We start from the raw sequence: 7,475 nt of genomic DNA, 5'->3' as shown, positions 1-7,475 counted from the left end.
GTGAAAAAGCCTAGATTCTAGAGGTTATAAAGTATATTCATAAGTTTGCCAATATATAAAGGTTGATATGATAACTCATAATTGCTTACTTTTAGTTTTCACTAGAAATTAAGGCTTCTAAGGGTTAAGAATTCTAATTGATATGGAAGGAATTAACATATGTTTTTGGTAAAAGAAAGAATAAAAAAAGGGATGCATTTTTGTTGAGGAAAAGGAAAATAGAGTGTGTTTTTGGATAAGAAAAGATATAAAAGGACAGGGGGTTGTTTTTGTTGAAAGAAAAAAAGAAGTAATTCTGTCCTAAAGTAAAGATAGGACAAAAACTTAATGGTATGTGATTATTGTAGAAGGCTTATTAAAGTTGTAAAAGGTTTGTGGAAGCTGCAAAAGGTTTATGGAAAAGCAATCTTGAAAAAAATTTTTACATAGGGTAAAGTTAAGATTGGAATATATTTATTTAAGTTAACTTTCTTTTAATAGCAAAAGTACACTGCTATAAAACTATATTTGGTTTTTCTCTCTGTTAAAAGGACAGTCTTATTGTACTATTAGTATGTTCTTAATAAGAGGTTATAAAGGGAAAGCAAAGATTTGTGTTTCATTAAGATCATTTTCTGTGCTCTGTATCCTCAGGTCTTTGATTGCTTAAGTAAACCAAGTCATCTTAATTTTTAAAGAGCTAAATTTTGCTTACATCTATTTAACTTTCTGTATTTGCCTGTGAAGTCTGTACTGTCACAATAATTAAATAGATAACTAAGTATTATGTCATGGTGGCCTATGCTTCTATTTGACCAAGTGTTTTAAAACTCTTGATATGCTTGACAAACTTTCCAAGATTCAAAAATTAGAGCCTTCCTCTTAACCTGGAAATAATTTTAATACTTTTTTCCAAAAGGATCCCTGAAACATTTTGAAAGAAATCTCTTTCTCTTTTTATATAAAAAAATAGAGGATATTATACTAATTAGGCCTATTTTATATGCTAAAATTATATGGGAAACATTGGCAAATAATTATTATGTTGAATTTGTATGCATGATAAATACTATTATTAAAATAAATGTTCTAGAAAGTATGTAAAATTTCTAAGAATCTACAATGTCCTGATATGTTTTCATCTGCAATTCTAATTATCTTAAAATGTTGGGTTTTGTAGAGAAAAGCAAATTTCTTTGTCAGTTGCATTGTAATCAGATCTTTAACCTTGTCACTCTAAGTCTTTGCATTTACAGAGTCATTGTCTTACTCTGATACCTTTTGCAAATATGTTTCATCTTTTGAGAGATTCATGAACAGAATTCTGACACTAATTCTAAAATACAGGTTTCTGATCTACTTTCAGATCATGCCATTAAAATGGATGAAAATTTGCAGAACTGAGGAAAAATTGCATTTATGAAATGGCATACAAAGGATCAAGATCAATAAGAATTAATAACATAAGACCAAATGAACTGATGAGGATAATTATAATTTTTATGACTTTTTATTTGAAATACTACTGGTTCTTTACTCTTTTATTTTTCTAGATACAAAGAAACCTTTTCTCTTATTATGACTTACAACAATTATACTTTTGTAAGCAAAATTAAAACATTTACCTTTTTCTCCCTACCTGTTCCAGAATTTTGAAACTCTCAATGAGTATTCTTCTTTTCATGGCAATATTGTTATTTGCATAATTTCAATAAAAACCTGTTCTATTTGGAACAGGACACAATTGAAAACTGATTATATTACCAAGGCTTTGACTGAAACATCATATTTGGGAGAACATGCATAGACTCAGATATGACTAGACAGCTTTAAGGAATTAAGATTAATTTATGAAACCAATAATACCCTGGGAAATATTGATCTGATACCTTGCTTAGAGGGTTCCCAGGAGCCTTAGCAGGTGATAAGGAAGGTCACTTCCTTGCAGGTACAGGAACCTCAGTATACTTAGGGGACCTTAAGAAAAAAAAAAAAAAAAGGACTCACCCAAATTCCTAGGTATTGCAGGCAAAGTCTGATGGCAAGCTCTTTTAAAGTTCAATCTGGAGGTTCTTTAAGATAAATTTCAGCAAAGCAGATTTAAAAGAGCCTATGTGGTTAATTACTATACTTGCTGCCCCTGTGTAAGTAACAGGCCAACTTTATTGAAAGTAAAGTTATTTTGCAAACAAATTTCTCTTAATTTGGCTATCTTTGGCAAAATTGAGGGTGATTTTAGAGAGGAAAATTACGTTTCAGTAATATGCCTTTGTGGATATTAGATTCTAGTGCTGTTTATTATCTTTTGAGATTTTGTTCCTACTTACCAACTGGACTAAATCCTGACATCTTCTAGTTCCCTCCAAAGTAACATTTGCAATATTTCTCTCATCTTTTTGACTTGGAATCACTGAGAACTAAAACTGAACTTTCCCAAAATAGCTCATCTATGGACAACCTTTGTGCCTGTTGCAGAAAAATTACCAGAGACATTCAAATTGCGACCAGGAAAAGCTATTAGATTGTCACTGCCTGCCTTCACTCCAAATGCAGATGCCTCGAGCCAGACATCTAGAAATCCTCCTGGCTGACTGCCTTCAGAACTCAGAAGCTGGGATTATAGTCTGCTTCAATCATTAGCAATTGTTTTTCTTTAGTTTCCATAGAGATGCCTCTTACGAAATATCTTATAGCTTGTACCACAACCTAACTTTGGGTGCTCCCTGCATCTTCACTTCCTGAAATGGGGACAACTGTTTAACTGAACTGACCTAGTGACAAGACTGAGACTAGATTCTGAAACTGATATATACCGTATTTTCCGGCATATAAAACGACTGGGCGTATAAGACAACCCCCAACTTTTCCAGTTAAAATATAGAGTTTGGGATATACCCGCCCTATAAGATGACACCCGGTGTATAAGACGACCCTCGACTTTTGAGAAGATTTTCCTGGGCTAAAAAGTCGTCTTATACGCCGGAAAATATGGTATTAATGTCTTAACTGGTCCTTCCCTAATGCTAAACTTAAAAATTGGCACAAATATTGACTTGACTGTACACTCAGATATGGCAAGAATGTCTCTAGCCCATGTCCCCTGTCCAAAGAAGGCATTGCCATTATGGCCTGAGGGATTTTTAAATGTTTCCTTTGACCTATAATGTTTTCTGATAGAAAAGTCTTGATCAAAGGGGGAAATGAGGAATAGAGTAAAGAAACAAAATGGAGTCACTATAGTCAAGCTGCTCAATTATTAAAATCAAGTAGGCTGAGGCAGGAGAAAATGATTTTATTATTGTTTTGACAACCTAGAAACTTTGAACTTTCCGGTCCAGCATCAATGCCTGGATAACCCTCTGGCTACCTCCTGAAGGAGTCACATATCCAGACCACCTGGCATCCATCATCCAGACCAACTGATCTGGCTGATACCCGTCCTGGACCAGTCCTACCGCTAAGAATGCGGGACTGGCTATTCTCACGAATGCACTTTCTACTATAAAAACTCTTAATGTTTTCATCTTCTTTGGAACACTTCTGGACTGTTGCCTTCCTGTGTTCCATTTGCATATCTAAGACTCTTGAATAGATCTTTATCATTTATTTCTAACAAAGCTCCCAGACTGTTTTTTATTTTGTTTGACAAGTTCTACTAACACACACACACACACACACACACACACACACACACACACACACACACTGGCCTGGCCTCTCAGACACTTTGCTTTCTCCTAGAATTTTTCCCCAGCCCAGCGGTATTTGCACAACTGAGAACACTCTTTTCCCTTAGTTTAGAGAAGGATGAGCTGGAATTTCTCAAAACAAACGATTATTAAGAAAACTGGGGGGAAATCCCCATAAAAAACAAAGGGAAAGTGGAGCTTTCAGAGAGACCCATGGTCTTCAGCCCAGAAGTCCTTAAAGCAGGACCTGAGGACACTCGTGGGCCGGGGCATAAGGGCAACTTTCCAATTTCTCGAGGCACTGACCCTGCAGACACTGAGGAAGGATGCCACAAACCTGCCTGCCCCAGTGCCCCTGTCACAGGACTGCCCACAAGCAGCCTCCACAGTCTCAAGACGCTGAGCTATGACACGTTATTTTTCTCTCCCAGTCAGTCAGCAGGGGTGACCTGGCTTTGCCTCCTCTAGGGACCTGGGCTCTATGGGGACCCCTCACCTACAGGCTAAGAAGAGAGGCAAGAACCCCATAGCTGGGTTGAGGATGGAGAGGCCGCCTGGAGCTGCCCCTTAAGTGAGACAGCGGGCAGCTGAGAGCCTCGTGGCTGCCCTCCGGTGGCCATCGTGGGTAGTCAAGAACCTTCACACCAGCCTGCACTGTGGTCAGTTCCATGCATCGGGCAACTTCACTGTAAGAGATCATTCGCTCCTCAGTCCTTGCCTGCTATGCAGCTCTACAGTTTAGATACAGACGATGAAAACGGAGCACAGCTCTTTCCCTGAACCAGGCAGATTTCACATGTTGGGATTTCTTTCCTTTCCAGATTGTTTAACTTCGATTTGGTTAGGAAATAGGACCTTCTACATTTTTCTTTCAGTGAGCATCCGCTGACCAGCTCTGAGTCCTTCACCTTTGGATCTACTGTGATAACAGTAACTATAGCCAGGACTGACGTGAGGGGAGGACCCAGACGTTTTCTTCCAACACTGGGAAATGCTGTGCCCTGCTTCTTCAGCACCCATCGCTCGCTGTGGCTCTGCTCAGGTGGCTCCTCTCTCGAGCTCTTTGAAAGAACAGCCTGCGTTGTACTTGTTTCCAGAATTCTTTCCCACGGGGGTTACAGATTAATAGTCACTTTTATTGTCAGTGGCGTGCCCGCTGTCATCATCGGTGTGAGCTCCTACCCTCCCAGGGATTACACATGCCAGATGCTCTATAAATGTTTAAAGCGTGAGTGTGCACAGGATGGGAAGCCAGCGACATGTTTGGTGAATGAGTGAAGGGATGGATGGGTTTCCAGCTCTCCCCTCTCAGTAAAGCACAATCCTGGCTTTGTTTCGTCTTATGCAGCCTTCCTTCAACTCTCTGGGAACGTGTGTCTTTGCCTGAAAAGCAGACCTTACCCAAACCTCAGATCCCCCCCCCCCCCAACCCAGGCTCCTACAGGCTATTCCACTGAATTCTCTCTTCTCCCCTCAGTTTCTGCCCCTGCAGTTGTGTGCATCAGGTCACTGGCCCATCAAAGATCCCACTCCCTCTACCTCCCCCCAACAGGGCCAGGGCGAGGATGAGGCAGGAGAGGTGCCTGGGGCACAGAGTTTAAGGAGGCATCACCCTCAGGGCCGTGTATGTGTGAGAGTGCCATCTTCTTGCGGGTGGAGGTGGGGTCCTTTCACGGGATCGCAGGGACCCACGCGCGGGAGATTGTGGTGTGGTGAGCTTTATTTTGGGTGGAGATAGAAGGCTGCCCCCCAGTTTCCCAGGTCTCATCTCCATCCATCCCTCTGTGGAAGAAGGCCAGTGTTGTCTTCATCAGCCCAATACCAAGGCCAAGGTGAGACAGTCCTGAGCCATAAAGTCCTGAGTCAAAGCATAGTTCGTATCTGTCCCCATTCGGCCTGCACAGTCTGTGCTCAGCTGGCCCTGTGGCCGTGTTGGGTCCGCTCAGCTGCCAGCACAGGTGACTGCTAGACCTACATGATCACCACAAAATTCATGAATAAACAGGACTAGTGAGAGAGAGAGAGAGAGAGAGAGAGAGAGAGAGAGAGAGAGAGAGAGAAAACGCCCTTTGTCAGGCTGATTATATTATCTCAAGCTTGAGAAAAACCAGGCACTTCTTCAATCTAACCATTCAACTTCCCAAGCTTTCCCAGGCTTGTGATGTGTCCACCCCCTAACCAACCTATTTCCTCCATCTCCCAGGATTTGGGTCCCTCATCCAATCCGATCTTTTCCCCAGGCTAGACAGACAGGCCTCTATGGTTGCCATCTTAGCTTTTGCTGCACATGCGCCCAGCAGAGTAATTTCTTCTGTTGTTTTTATTCCTCTGGAGGGTGGAGGATGATGCCCGGGGAGAGGGGAGGGCAGGGGGGAGCTGTAACTTCTTCGTGAAGCACTCCGCATATTGGATTCTGCCTCCCAGTTTATTATGCTTAATAATGTCTGGTTCCCTTTGTTCCCTGCCTTTATTAATATCTAGTTACCCACGCTAACACTCTCAGGGTATTTGAGGTGCATCCAGTCCACACATCCAGGCCCTGCCTCAAATCCGGCCTTTCTGCCACCTCCCAGCTCTGCTGCCTACACTGGCTGGCCGGGGGTGGGAGGGCTTGGGCCCCGCCCCGGGCAGCAGCCTCCGGGGCTGGCCAGGTCCTGGCGGCACGCTGTGGGCCGGCAGCTCCTGCAGCAGCTTCTCCATTCTGTGGAAACGGGAAACCGCACAGTTGCAGGCAGACAGGAAGACGGGGCGTAGGTGGGGTTCCTCCTGCACTCTCAGCCCCCATCCTGGGCACAGCCTTGAAGTCGTGCCGGAGGCTCCCCCACTCTGCCCTCCTCCTCACCCCTGGCTCCTAAAAGCCTGCTGAGTGCTCCTCCTTTCTATCTGGGCTCTGCCTCTGCCTCCTTCCCTGCCCTCCTCCTCCTCTCTAACACCCCCCCCCCTTTTTTGTCCCTTCCTCCCTCTCCCCCTGGGAGGAAACACAGCCATCAGGCCAGTCCAAGGAGCTAGACAGGCATCGCGTGGGCATGGCGCACCTTGCACACCCACCCCAGTTCCCCCAGCCCCGAGTCTCTGCCCCAAGCAGCTCTCCAGGTTTATGTGAGCTCAGGCAGCTGTTTGGCCACAGTCAACACCTGCTCCCCGCCCCCAGCCCCAGCCCCCAGCCCCCAGCCCTCAGCCCCCAGCCCTCAGCCCCCAGCCCTCAGGCCCCAGCCCCCAGCCCCCAGCCCCCAGCAGAGATGGGCTGATGGCGCTACTGTGCCTGTACCGACTTCCAGAAGGGCGGGGAAGGCTGGGGGCAGCCCACTGCCAGCTGCTCTCTAAGGAATGCAGGAGCCCTGGAACCCACAGCCAGTTGACTCCAGTGCACGCCCTGGAGCGGTAAATACTGTGGTCTGACCAGTGAGCAGCCCTGGGGGTACCTGCCACCGCAGGCTTAACCCTTCCTGTGCCTTCCCCGTCCATTTTCTCTGGCTGTCACACGCCCTGAGGTTTTCCCTGTGGGGAGGTGGGGTATCTCCTAGTTCTCACTGAACACCACCCCCTCCCCATCAGTTTCACCCTGAGGTTTTCCCTGTGGGGAGGTGGGATATCTCCTAGTTCTCACTGACCCCCTCCTGCCTCCCAGTCAGTTTCCCTACATTCCTCTCAAGGAAAGGCCAGGAGAGATTGCACCTATTTCCTGCTCCGACGGACCACTCAGTACGGGTTTTGCAAGGAGGGGCGTGACTGCCCACTGTGTCCCCAGGCACTGCAGCCTCCGTATTTCCAGCATCCCACAGCCTCCCGCCTGCCGGACACTCAGAC

The sequence above is a fragment of the Cnephaeus nilssonii genome (genome assembly GCF_951640355.1).
Source record: "Cnephaeus nilssonii genome assembly, chromosome: 21".
Taxonomy (NCBI): domain Eukaryota; kingdom Metazoa; phylum Chordata; class Mammalia; order Chiroptera; family Vespertilionidae; genus Cnephaeus; species Cnephaeus nilssonii.
This window is presented reverse-complemented; position numbering follows the sequence as displayed.